The 12,487-nt window shown below is 44.7% G+C and overlaps 1 long non-coding RNA gene across 1 annotated transcript in view; it reads left to right on the top strand.

Moving 5' to 3' along the window:
- LOC134483649 (uncharacterized) overlaps positions 1 to 10,576 on the top strand; it is a 75,630-nt gene extending 65,054 nt beyond the window's left edge. Inside the window, exon 3 of the long non-coding RNA XR_010060490.1 lies at positions 9,289 to 10,576. This is a non-coding gene — a long non-coding RNA (uncharacterized LOC134483649). The remainder of the gene's footprint in view (positions 1 to 9,288) is intronic.
- Positions 10,577 to 12,487: the final 1,911 nt, after the last annotated feature.

The following is a 12,487-nucleotide window of genomic DNA, read 5'->3' as shown; positions in this document are numbered from 1 at the left end:
AAAAAAACCTTCATCTTCATATGGAAACACATAAAAACCAGAACAGCTGAAAAACAATTCTGATGAATAAAAGATCCCATGGAGGTATGGCTCTCCGGATTTCATCTGTCTTACAGAGCTATAGTAAGAGAAACATCATGACATTGGCGTGATATTAGACACACTGATTATGGGATAGAATTGAATGTCATAAATTACCTTGTAGCTCTGTAAGACAGAGGTCTAAAATGGGTCCTACTGTACTCCAAAGCAGCACGTAACTGAGATCATCTCCTATTCTGAAGGTTCTAGGGGAGAACTCATTCCACTGCCTTTCGAAGTTTCCAGAAGACTCACCCACTCTACAGCATGCAGCTCCTCCTTCCACCTCTAAAACCGGAAATGATGTCTGGATCTCTCCTATGTATCTCTAATTCTTCTGCCTTCTTGATGCAGGGTGTGTGTGTGTGTGTGTGCACGTGCGTGCATGCACATGTGTACGAATGCCCACGTGCAGATGTGTATACACGTGTGAGGATGTGCATGCACCATGGATGTGGCTGGTTATAAAATACGTTTCTCAGTTATTCTCCATCTTATGTTTTGAGGCAGGGTGTTTCACCGAGCCTGCAGCCAGACCATTCTGCTAATCTGGCTGACTGGGAAGTCTCAGAGATCCTGTCTCTGTACTAAGTTTATAGATGCTTGCCGTTGTGCTCAGCTTCTTTATGTGGGATCTAAGTGATCAGAGCCAGGTCTTCATGCGTACGCACACAGCAAATGCTTTGGCAACTAAGCCACCTCCCAGCTCTCTTTCTGGTACAGGTGCATAACTATGTGATTTGTTCACACTGGCAAGTCTGTTGGCTACATGGTGTCACCTCCTTCTGAATTCTGAGGATGGGGGTATGTAAGTATGTAGTTCTTTGTACCTCATGGTTATGAGATTGTGGGGCAGAGCTCTGAGAGGCACAAGGATTTGCAGAGAACCCAGGCACTCACTAGTGGTAGACCCTTTATTCACAGAGTACACAGGCCGGCCACATCCATACCTCTGTCCTTTAATTCCGTTCCTTCCCCAGAATGTAATAAATTAAACATAGTACAAGATGCAAAAGGGTTACATTGAGACATATACTATTGGAAGGTTTAATTCATTTTTCTAGTGTGTAAGACACAAGGCTATTAAATTTTTAAAGCAGTGGGCTCCTAAACTCTCTTACTTTATGAGGGCTTTCTTCATAAAGATAAATGGTTTCCTTGCCAAATCAAATGCAGATTTGAAACAAATTAAGCTAATGCGTAACGGTACAAGGTAGAACGGGCGAGGGGCGGGGGCTGTTTTATCTTGCATTGTAATAACCATACCCGCCTAAATCAATAGCTGTGGAAAAAAAAGCAATAATATCATGTAACTGCAGGAAATGAAATATAGTGGTTTGGTGGAGGGGGGGGAACAGGCTGTGAAAAGAAAGCGGTTTGTATTAGAATAATGACATTTCATTAAACAGGGAAGGAGTTGGTATTGAAGAGAAGTTCGCGGCAGTAAATTCTATTTCTTATAATAACACTTGAGAGGAGTTAAATTTGGCTGGGTATTGTGATGAAGGATAACGCTGCCCTCTTTTCATGCACTGCACTGTAATTTTATGGTTAAAGAAACCTGAGATATTAAAGAGGCTGTATGACTTTCTAGAGTATGTTCTCATTCTCCTAATCTTTTCCTTAATTTGGTTCAAGGCCCTATAATCTGTCTGACAAGCTGCTGTGTTTTTTGTTTTTTTTTTGTTTGTTTGTTTTGTTTTTTGTTTTTTGGTTGTTTTTTTTTTGTGCTTGGAAAGGAAATTGGTCCTCTTGTTCTTTAGTTTAGTTTATGTTTTGTTTTGTTTGCTCATGAATGAAAGCAAAGGGGTCTTCTCATTTTCTCTTAGGTGGTGGTGGTGGGGGACAGGGTAAGGACAAAGGGATCTGCCATTATGAAAGTGGGTCCCATTAACAGGTACCTGAGAGGCATTCATTCCTATGGATGCCATCTTGCAGCTGACCAATCTGTCATCCCTAGAGTTATTCCTACCCATGAGAAACGCCAGGGTACCCCACACTTTTAGGTTCTACCGTTGCTGTGTCCTCAAGCTGCTCGTACAAAGGGCCACTCCGATGACACCTTTCTTTCCTCCTGACTGGGCTCCAGGTGGACAGTTCCTGCCTATGATCAGCCTTCATGTTCCTGAACTGGACAAGAGCATCTGTGCGCGCATTTTCTTCCTGCCGGAAGAAACAGAGGCATCCTCGCTGTCGAGTACCTGCAGCCTCACGACTGTGCCCCTAAAAGGCTAGGAAGAACAAGAGAGCGGGAAGTTAGGCCACCTCCTCTGGGAAATCTTTCCAGGATCCCAGTTAGATGAGTTAGAGCCTGCATTGTTAGTGTGGCCTCAGAGTGGGAATAGCGTAGTCTTCGTTGAGCTGTCTTATCCCGAGGGAAGGTGCCTTGTCCTGGGAGGAGAAAAACATGTGAGGTAAGGTGCTTACATTCTGGAAAAGAAGCTATTGGAAAACAAGTCACATCTGTGCACCTGGTATCTCTTTCCCCCTAGGTAAACTCCTTTTCCTCTTTGTTTCATGGTCTCCTCACCTGGAAATCGGCATCCAGGGATGCTTGCTATACATCTTAGAAGAGAGGCTGCGAAGACAGCCACCAGCTCAGTGTCTGACTAGCAGACAGCTCAGCGATTGCTTGGGGACAGCCGTTTTCAGCGTTGCTATCTTCATTGACTCTTAATCCTGGGAGTTCTTCTGCCCCGCTCATAAGTGACAGACATGAAGTTTGCAGTACAAAGGGCACATACGAAGTGCTCAGCAAAACCCCATCATCTCTCTCTACATTTCTTATGTGACGTGATGCTTCTGGGGGTAATTGTTAGGTAAAAATGATCCCACTCATGGGCCTGGAGAGGTGGCTTGGGGGTTAAGAGCTATTGCTACTCACTTGGAGGACCTGAACTAGGTTTGCAGAGCACACATACTGGCTGACAACATGTAGCTTCAGCTCCAGGGAATCTGACTCCCTCTTCTGGCTTTTACAGGCATCATGATCACATGCACTGCCCCCCACTCTCCTGTCCCATGCATACACATACATACATAATTAAAAATAAAAATAATTTTTAAAGAGAGATGCTATCGCAGGGTGATGGATAAAATGGGCTGAACTGTGTTGTGGAAGGGGTTTTATGGTTTGTTTAATTCATATGTCTGTCCATAATGCCTCAGAGTTCTCTAGTCCAGATGAGCGCCTCAAGACTCAGAACATGTGAGTCTCCTGAAGTAAGATCGCTTGTAAAATGTTTATTTTTAGACCACCAAGAAGTTTTGCACACACTTTAAAGGAACTTGTACTAATAAGCAAAGGAGAAAATTGTAGATCATATACATAGCATCACATACATACATACATACATACATACATACGTATGTACATATACACAGACACAGTCAGCCATATGTGTGTACATACAGAATGCAGTGCTACATACATATGTACACAAAGACATATGCGTACACAGATACAGACACCAAGATATATGTATAGACACACACACACATACACACATAGTACCACACAATACACACAGAAAGATATACACACAGATATAGAAATACAGACACACACAGAGACATACAGATACTCACAGAGATACAGACATATAGATAAATATATAGACACAACCATGCACACAGGCTCACACACAGACACACACACACACACAGACACACACACACCCAGACAGAGCTATACACACCTGTGCACACATACACACACACAGGCACAGACACACAGACACAACCCACACAGCCACACACACGTGCTCCCACACACAGGCATAGTCACACACAGAGACATACAGATACTCACAGAGATACAGACATACAGATACATACAGAGAAAAAACCATGCACATGGGCTCACCCCCAGAGGCACACACACATCCAGACAGAGCTATACACACACACACACACACACAGGTGCAGACACACAGATACAACCCACACAGCTACACACACAGCCACAACCACACATATGTGCTCACACACACACACACACACACACACACACACACACACACACACAGAGTCACACACAGAGACATACAGATACTCAAAGAGATACAGACATACAGACACATATAGAGACACAACCATGCACACAGGCTCATACACACACACACACACACACACACATGCACACAGACAGATACACAGTACACACATAGACACAATCATACACACGAGCTCACACACATAGACATACACAACAGACACACACAAACACACATGCAAACACACACAGAGACACACACACACAGATACAGACACACAGACACAGAGATACATGATAGACACACAGACACAGCTATACAGATCTGTATACACATACAGACACACATATGCACACAGACAGACACACATATAAACACACAGGCATAGCCATACACGTGGGCTCACACATATAGACACACAATTACACACACACACACACACACACACACACACACACACACACACAGAGCGTCATGAGAAATACTGAGGAAATGAGCATCATGGATGAAGTGAACACATGTGGAATCTAAGTCAGCGTTCTGCACAGGTTCTTGCACATTCAAGTTTGTGCAACATTGCTCATGACAGCCTAGATGGAGAATCAGCCTAGACGCCCATCCTCAGATGACCACATGGCAGGAATGGGAGAGTCCCATGTAAAGAAGTCTTATCTAGCTGTAAAGAGTGAAACTGTGTCCTTCAGGGAAGTGGATAGAAATGGAGATTATCATGTTGAACAAAGTAAGTTAAAAAGTATGATATTTGGATTCTAGATTTAAATAAATGAATATCATACTTACATATGACACTCCCCCTCCCTTTCCTTCAGAAAAAGGCAGGTCTTCCAGGGATATCAACCAACCACAGCATACCAAGTTACAATAAGACTAGGCACAACGCCTCATATTAAGGCTGGACAAGGCAACCCAGTAGGAGGAAAAGGGTCCCAAAAGCAGGTAAAAGAGTCAGAGACAGACCCTGTCCCCACTGTTAGGAGTCCCATAAGAACACCAAGCCACACAATCATAACATATATGCATAGGACTTAGATCAGACCCATACATGCTCCCTGGTTGTCAGTTCAGTATCCATGAGCCCCTATGAACCCTGGTTGGTTATTTTGTGGGCCATGTTCTGTGGTGTCCTTGATCCCTCCAGCATCTACAATCCTTCCTTTACCCTTTCTGCATGATTCTACACTCCCCATGTTTGGTCGTGCATCTGTCCTCTGCTCCCATCAATTTCTGGATGAAACATCTCTGATGAGGATTACACAGGGCCCCAGTCTGAGTGTAACAGAGTATCATCAGAAATCATTTCATTAGCTTTTTATTTTCAGATAGTGTTTGGTTCTGTCAGACTCTGGTTCTTGGCCCTCCAGGCAGTGTCAGGCATGGGATCCCTCTCATGGCATAGTAGGTCTCAGGTTGGACCAGTCATTTGTTGGCCACTTCCACAAGTTCTGTGCCAGATTTACACCAGCACATCTTGCAGGCAGAACAAATTGTAGATAGGTTTTGTGGCTGGGTTGGTGCCCCTGTCTCTGCACTGGAAGATTTGTCTGGTTATAGATGATTGCCAGTTTAAGCCTCCTATCTCCCATTACTAGGAGTCTTCACTAGGGTCACCCTTGTGGATTCCTGGGAGTTTCTATTGCACTGGGTTTCTACCTCACCTCCCAAATGCCCCCCTAATTCTAGTCATCTCTACCACTAATCTCTCCCTCCACTCCCCAACCTGATCCCCTGTCCCATCTCCACATACCCTCAATCCACCTGTGAAATCTATTCTATTTCCACTTTCCAGGGAGATCCATCCACCCCACTTTGAGTCCCTCTATAGTTCTTAAGGAGACACCTCTGCTTCCCCTCCCATGACACCACTGTTTGCTCATGGGACCCTATTGATTTGCCCATCAGCCTCATCCACCCTTGCTTCCAGAAGTCTGCCTACCATGATCCCTTTCTCAGTCTGGAATATGGTAACTTGTTCTTGCTACCTGGCATTGACATCATTATACATCTGTGTCCCTCCTGCTCTCTAGAGGCCTGGCATTAGAGACCAGCCAGTCTTTAACCCTCATCTTGAATGGACTCAAAGCTGAGAAGCATGCCAATAATGCCAGTTGGAGGAGAGAAAGAAAGAAACGGAGAAGAGAATGAAGGTGTTATCTTTGGAGGAATTTTAGATAAAGTTGCTTTTATTTTTAAGGTTTTTTTTCCCCTCCCTAAAATATTAAGGTGATTGCATCATATAAAGTAGTTAGGCAGTAACTATGCACGAAGCCAGGTTCTAGTCTTGTTTTCTGGGTGATGGAATGGTGAGGTACTTCAGAAACGTAAACATGGGTTTGTTTGAATCCCTGCATAGCACCTGCTCGCTGGAACAGTTTGTGTTTAAAATACTTATTCAGAGAGACTGGTGAAAGAATCTGAGATAAATGGCAGGAAAGATCTGGTCCATGCAAATCATTCTGTAAGTGGGAACTATCAACATCGCTGTGGTAGGCTCTCTCTCTCTCTCTCTCTCTCTCTCTCTCTCTCTCTCTCTCTCTAATTAAGAGCTGAGCCTTTCTATTCTTCAAGGAACATCACCCAGTTCCAGCAATATCATACAGCAATATCAATAAATCATGGCTTAACATGACTCTCCTCTCAGTAAAATCTTACATGGACTGTGTTCTGGACCAAGACAGATGCTAGCTTTTTGCCCTCATCACAGACAGGTTCATGGCCCCACTGCAGACAGTTAGGGGTCATTCATAGTATTTGGGGAAGGGACAAGGCTGAGCTCATCAGGTAAAACCATCTCCACTGAGAAGGCACAGGACGGGTGTGACCTCAGGAGCTGGGACCATCCGGCTGGTGTACTGTATCAGTTGCCAGTTGCTGCTGTAACACATTCTCAGAATCTTACTCTCTCACCATTCTGAGGTACCTAAGGCCAATGCAAGTGTTACTCTCTTAAAGCAAAGGTGTCTGCTGGCCCGTGTTTCTTTTGTGACTATCCATGGATAACCCGTTTTTTCTTTTAAACTTTTCCCTGCTTTTAGAACCAGCTTGCATTTCTTAGCTCATAGCATCTTCTAACCTCTTTAAGTCCGGTGGTGGTAGCCTTCTAGCTGAAGCCTTCAGACTGCTACTCTTCAGAGCCTTCATGGCCAATCTGAGTTAACTTCCTCATATCAACAGCCTTGGTCACATTCACAAAGTTTCCCCCTGCATTGAAGGCAGCCATATTCACATTCCGGAGATTGTGACCTAGGGTAGACATCAGCTCACACAGGGACCTCCAGAGGAAGTTTCTAGAAGTTGAGAGTAACTTGGCAAGGGTTTTGGTCATTTTGGAGCATGGGAGTGAGCTTTGTGTCTTCTCTTTTTATCTTGCTTTTCATTAAAGAACACATCTGTCCAACGAAAAGTAATGGCTGCACTGGCTATTACTCCGTTGGGTGTCTTGGATGGGTCACCATTACCTTTTTACATTTATTTATTATGTGTATGTGTGTTATGTGAATTGCATATGGGCACACATGCCATGGTGCGCATGTGGAGGTCGGGACAACTTGTGGGAGTCCGTTCTCCCCTGCGATAATATGGGGTATTGGAGATCAAACTGATGTTTTCAGACTTGGCAGCAAGCCTGTTACTAGCTAAGCCACCTCACCACACAGATCACTCATTATTCTACAAAGTGCCTTAGCACACAGATTTACTCCATCCTCATGATAACACCATTCGTATTCTATTCTAAAACCCATAACTATTATAACATGTACCCGCAGGTTGACCTGAGTCTGTCTTGTGTGGACATCAGACTCTTTCCCCACAGGGTGCACAATGTCCATGCAAAGAATTCTCAGCAGAGGACAATGTGACTCACCGGCAGTCAGCCTCCCAGCCAGACATGGACAGACACACACACAAAAAGAGGCAGTCAACACCCGCCCTTTTAGCTTGAGCCTCAGCCCAGTGGGGAGGTCTGGGCTGGCAAGAGTTCACACTAATCTGTTCTCTTCTCTCTCTCTGCCCTCTGTGCAGCAGCTGATGAAGGGCAGGATTTCCCTTCCAGTGTGACATCAAAAGGTTCTGGCCAGGAGTTCCCTGGGCCAGGGTACCATTAGCAGGGGGTATTAACCAAACACACTCCACCCCCTCTGTGCTTGTCAGCGGTGGTTGTGTCTTGGACGCAGCCTCATTCCTTGGACTTAATTAAAACCCAGTTCCCTCTTTTATTCAATTTATGAGGCCTAGCCTGCAGGATTAAGCGATTACAGACAAAAAGCCCCATTTGTGAAACACTCCTAAACTCAAGCTGCTACGATGCTTACTTGTACTCCATTAAATTAATAAGGAATGAATCGGCTGATCCATTATGAATTAAGCGGCGGGGAGTCTGCCTGGTTCATGCTTTCTGCTCCCTCCTTGGAGAACATTTGTGTAAAATGATTATATTCATATTCATTCCGCTGGAATTCTCTAAAAGTGGAACGCATAAATTACTCTAAAGACACAGAGTTTATCTTAAACATTAACTACGAAGGGTGAATTAATAAGACTATTATAAAACCATTAGCATTCAGTGTGTTTACCTACAGCCGCGGTGCACCCCAACCAACTTCAACCCATGGTTGCCATCCGTGTTGGGTGCTCAAACTAGTGGATTTTAGCTTGCAATTCACGTAAACTCTTAACATATCTTTAAATATATATATTTAAATATTAATGCATCTTATACTATTGTATTATATATACTTAAATAATTATAATTATATGCTACATAAATTATACTTCATAAATAGTACTATACATATTTATATATGTATTCTATTAACTTCTTTGATTTTTAGGGGTTTTCTCAGATGTTCTTGGCTCCTAACTCGGCCATGTAACTCTGTCCAAAATTATGATATCTGAAAATCTCTGAATATGACCATTAATCTCTAAAAGTTAGGAATCCAGAGGTTGAGCCTAATCTGGTAAACTGGAGAGCCACACAGGGGTTCCTGAGGAGCCACACAGGGGTTCCTGAGGAGCCACACAGGGGTTCCTGAGGAGCCACACAGGGGCTCCTCAGTCAGCTGTAGAGAGGGGAACAAAAACAATTCAAAGGAGGGACACTCAGGGACTTTCCAGTTGATCACAAGCTCAGAATGATTTTGATAAGTGAATATGATTTTGCATAAATCAAATGTCATTTTTTTTGATTCAGGTTTTTCCAACCTAGACACCCTGCGATGCTGGACTCAGTCATTTTTGGAGGTAGCCGTGTCTTGCACATCATCGGACGCCCTGCACATCTCCTCGTCCCGTTTATCAGATGCTGATAGCAAAACCTCTCTTCTTCCTCAGCCTTGACAACCAAAATATCTAGATAGAGTCGAATGTTCTAGAAACGGCGAGCAAAGCAGAGACGATAGCAGAACCGCTATCTGGATCTGTGAATCCCTTTAGGACTTGGTCTCCTTACAGTAAAATGGTGGACTTTTAAAAGTTTCCAAAGTCATTCGAAGATAGGGCATCGCTGAGCGTAAACCTGCCTGGAGGGGGGCACACGCTTCTCCCTGCTTATGGCAGTGGGGGTGCAACAGCCAGGGAAGATGAGCGTCTGTGCTACACGGCCTTCATCTCCTTTCCCCATTGCATAGGATCGATTTACCGTTATGGCGTTGAGTGGACAGGAAGCCATGAGGAGGGAATGACAGCTTCCTATATTCTCTCCCCTGTCGGTAGCCAAATCTCCCTGCCAATCAGTTCTCTAACATCACACGATTGACTGCATTCAGGGTGGGCTTTGGACCTGGTGAGGGGTCCTCTCCAGAACATGCCCACAACCCGTGCTTTCTCACACACCACAGCCGCTGAGTGATTCCTGTCAGGAGGCCCCTCATCTTCCAAGTGAGTCTCAAAGACACCCCGATGAACCACTTCGGGAAAATGAAAGGCTGCCTTCCTTAAGTAAAGGCCATCTTTCACATGACCAGCAAGATGGCTTCTGCCTCCCACTCCATACCAGGGCGGCGGGGCCAGGTGAGGAGATCACAAGTCAGGGTAGCAGGTAGGGTACACCACAGGGGTTCAAGGGGGTAGATTTAAAATGTGAGGATTTGCCTCCCTCCTGAAGCTTGGGTTTTCCTGCTTGTGATGGAACTGGCCATTTAATCACATTGCAAAGATGGCATCCTTCTTTAGGGCAGGGAGTGTAGATGGAAGGAGTCAAGGCAATAAGCCCAGTGAAAGACAGCGCTGAGACACAAGAGAAAGCAGAGACCCGAGTGGCCTGACTTGCAAGCCTAGACTCCTGGATTTCAACAGGCAGCTCCCTTCCCACTTTCACATGACTGTGGTTGTTACAACCCAACACAGAGCAGCGCTTCCTGTCAAGATGACACAGCTATAAATTAATTATAAATCAATTTGCTATAAGATCTTGTCTAGAGCCAGAGTTCTGAGATTTCCCCGTTTCTGTTCCTCTTTTCCTTTTAAAAACTACAGGAAGCAAATGTACCCATGTATGTCTTTATTTCTAATTCTTCCTCCTCTCCTTGCTGAGGCAATTGCAACTTTGCCTGGAGTGTTATCAGAATGTTGTGTGTGCACATGCACACAGCATGCACATACACATGCGATGTGTATCCACATTTGCACCCGTGATGGACAGAGGCTGGGTCACTCCCTACTTTAGTCACTGAGGTGTGGTTTCCTGCAAAAACCACAGCTCACACATTTCCCTATTGCAGCTTACTCCAGCGGGCCTCACGACAGGTAGGTCATCAAAGTCTCCCTGGTGGCTGCTAGGTAGGTGCTGGGGATCCAAACTCCAATCCTCATGTCCATGCTTACAAGCACTTCCTACTGGGCCATCTCCCCAGATTGAGTATCTTCAGTTCTGTAAGGGAGACGAGCCAGGCAGATGGATAATCGGCAGCACGTATCCATTGTCACTGGTTAGTTGGTAAAAGATGTGACTGGTCACAGTCTAGTCTGAAGTAATCTTCTCCTGGTGCCTGCTCCTTCATGCAGTGACGAATCTTGCAACTAGACAGGATAGGGTTAAAGTCCAGTCACATCTTACTAAGTTTTCAAGGGCTCAGGAAAATGACTTAAACTATAACTCTTAGTTTTATTATCTGCCCAACAATTTCATAATCTGTGCCCATCGGTGCTACAACGAGTTAAAGTGAGACAGTTTGTTTAATGGAGTTTTTATTAGGTCGCTTATTAAAATGACCACCGTGGACTCCTTACACACCTTTTAAACACAGAACTAAAGTCAGGGAGGCTGTCTCTTCCATGAGGTCCCCAACGCCTTATCCCCAGCCTGGTGGGAGGATTATTGAATTCTTTCTTGAAAGGACTTAACATGTACATATGGAATTGGCAAAAAGTCTGGCTCTTTGGCCCAATTCCAAGCAAAACTAATCATCAGAAACTTCATGCAGATTTACGGTTACTCTTTCTATAACAGGGTTAGGCCCAAGCTGCTGAGACAGAATTAAAAGAGCCGCTGCCAGCAGTGAGGGCTCCGGTCTCCATAAAGAAGCGTTTTCCAGCCTAGCACCTTGTGTGGACACCCTGGCCCCAGGCAGGTTGTAAATTAATGTCAGATGTTAAAGTAACCTCACTCCTCTTTCCTATGATGGCTGTGATGGGCTTTATAAAGGGGCTGTGGGCTCTCATGCAAAGTTAACAAAGAGACATAGACAGGACGCTCTGAAAATACTGCATTGAATTCAAGGTAGGATTTAATTTTACAACAGTATTGGATCTGTGCATAGAGTTGTGTCTCATTGTGAATGGAAGGCTAAGAACACTGGGACTTGGGCCTTCCAGGCAAGGCCTAACCATTCCTAACTAACACACCAAGGATGAACCAATTCTCTTTCTTTCCCAAATGGCTGCTGGGCATCCGGGCAGACCACATCAGCTCCAAGCAGTTGGGAAAACTGACTACGCACTGCTAAGAAGCACAGAGTTTGTTACCAATTCTAAAATATTTAGGATCTTGTTACAGATTTTGAGGTAGGGAGGTGGCTTGGTAGGTAAAAGACTTGTGACACAAGCTCAAGTGTGACCTTCAGAGCTCACGTGTAAAAGTTTTGGTATGGTTGTGTGTGCTTACAAGCCCCACTGCTTAGGGAGGGAGGGAGAAAGAGAGAGAGAGAGAGAGAGAGAGAGAGAGAGAGAGAGAGAGAGAGAGAGAGAGGTGTGTCTTGGTGACATGTTGGCCTGGCAGCCTAACCCAATCCAGGTCAATGAGAGACTCTGTCTCATTAAACAAGGTGGGAGGACTCTCAACGTTGACCTCTGATCCCTACATACATGCTCCTATGTGGGTACATCCATACAAAATCACAGAATCTACATAAAAACATGCACATGCGTGTGTGCGCGTGCGCACACACACACAC

The sequence above is a fragment of the Rattus norvegicus genome, chromosome 19, assembly GCF_036323735.1.
Source record: "Rattus norvegicus strain BN/NHsdMcwi chromosome 19, GRCr8, whole genome shotgun sequence".
NCBI classification, from domain to species: domain Eukaryota; kingdom Metazoa; phylum Chordata; class Mammalia; order Rodentia; family Muridae; genus Rattus; species Rattus norvegicus.
Note: the sequence above shows the minus strand (reverse complement) of the source record. Positions and strands in the feature narration are given on the sequence as shown.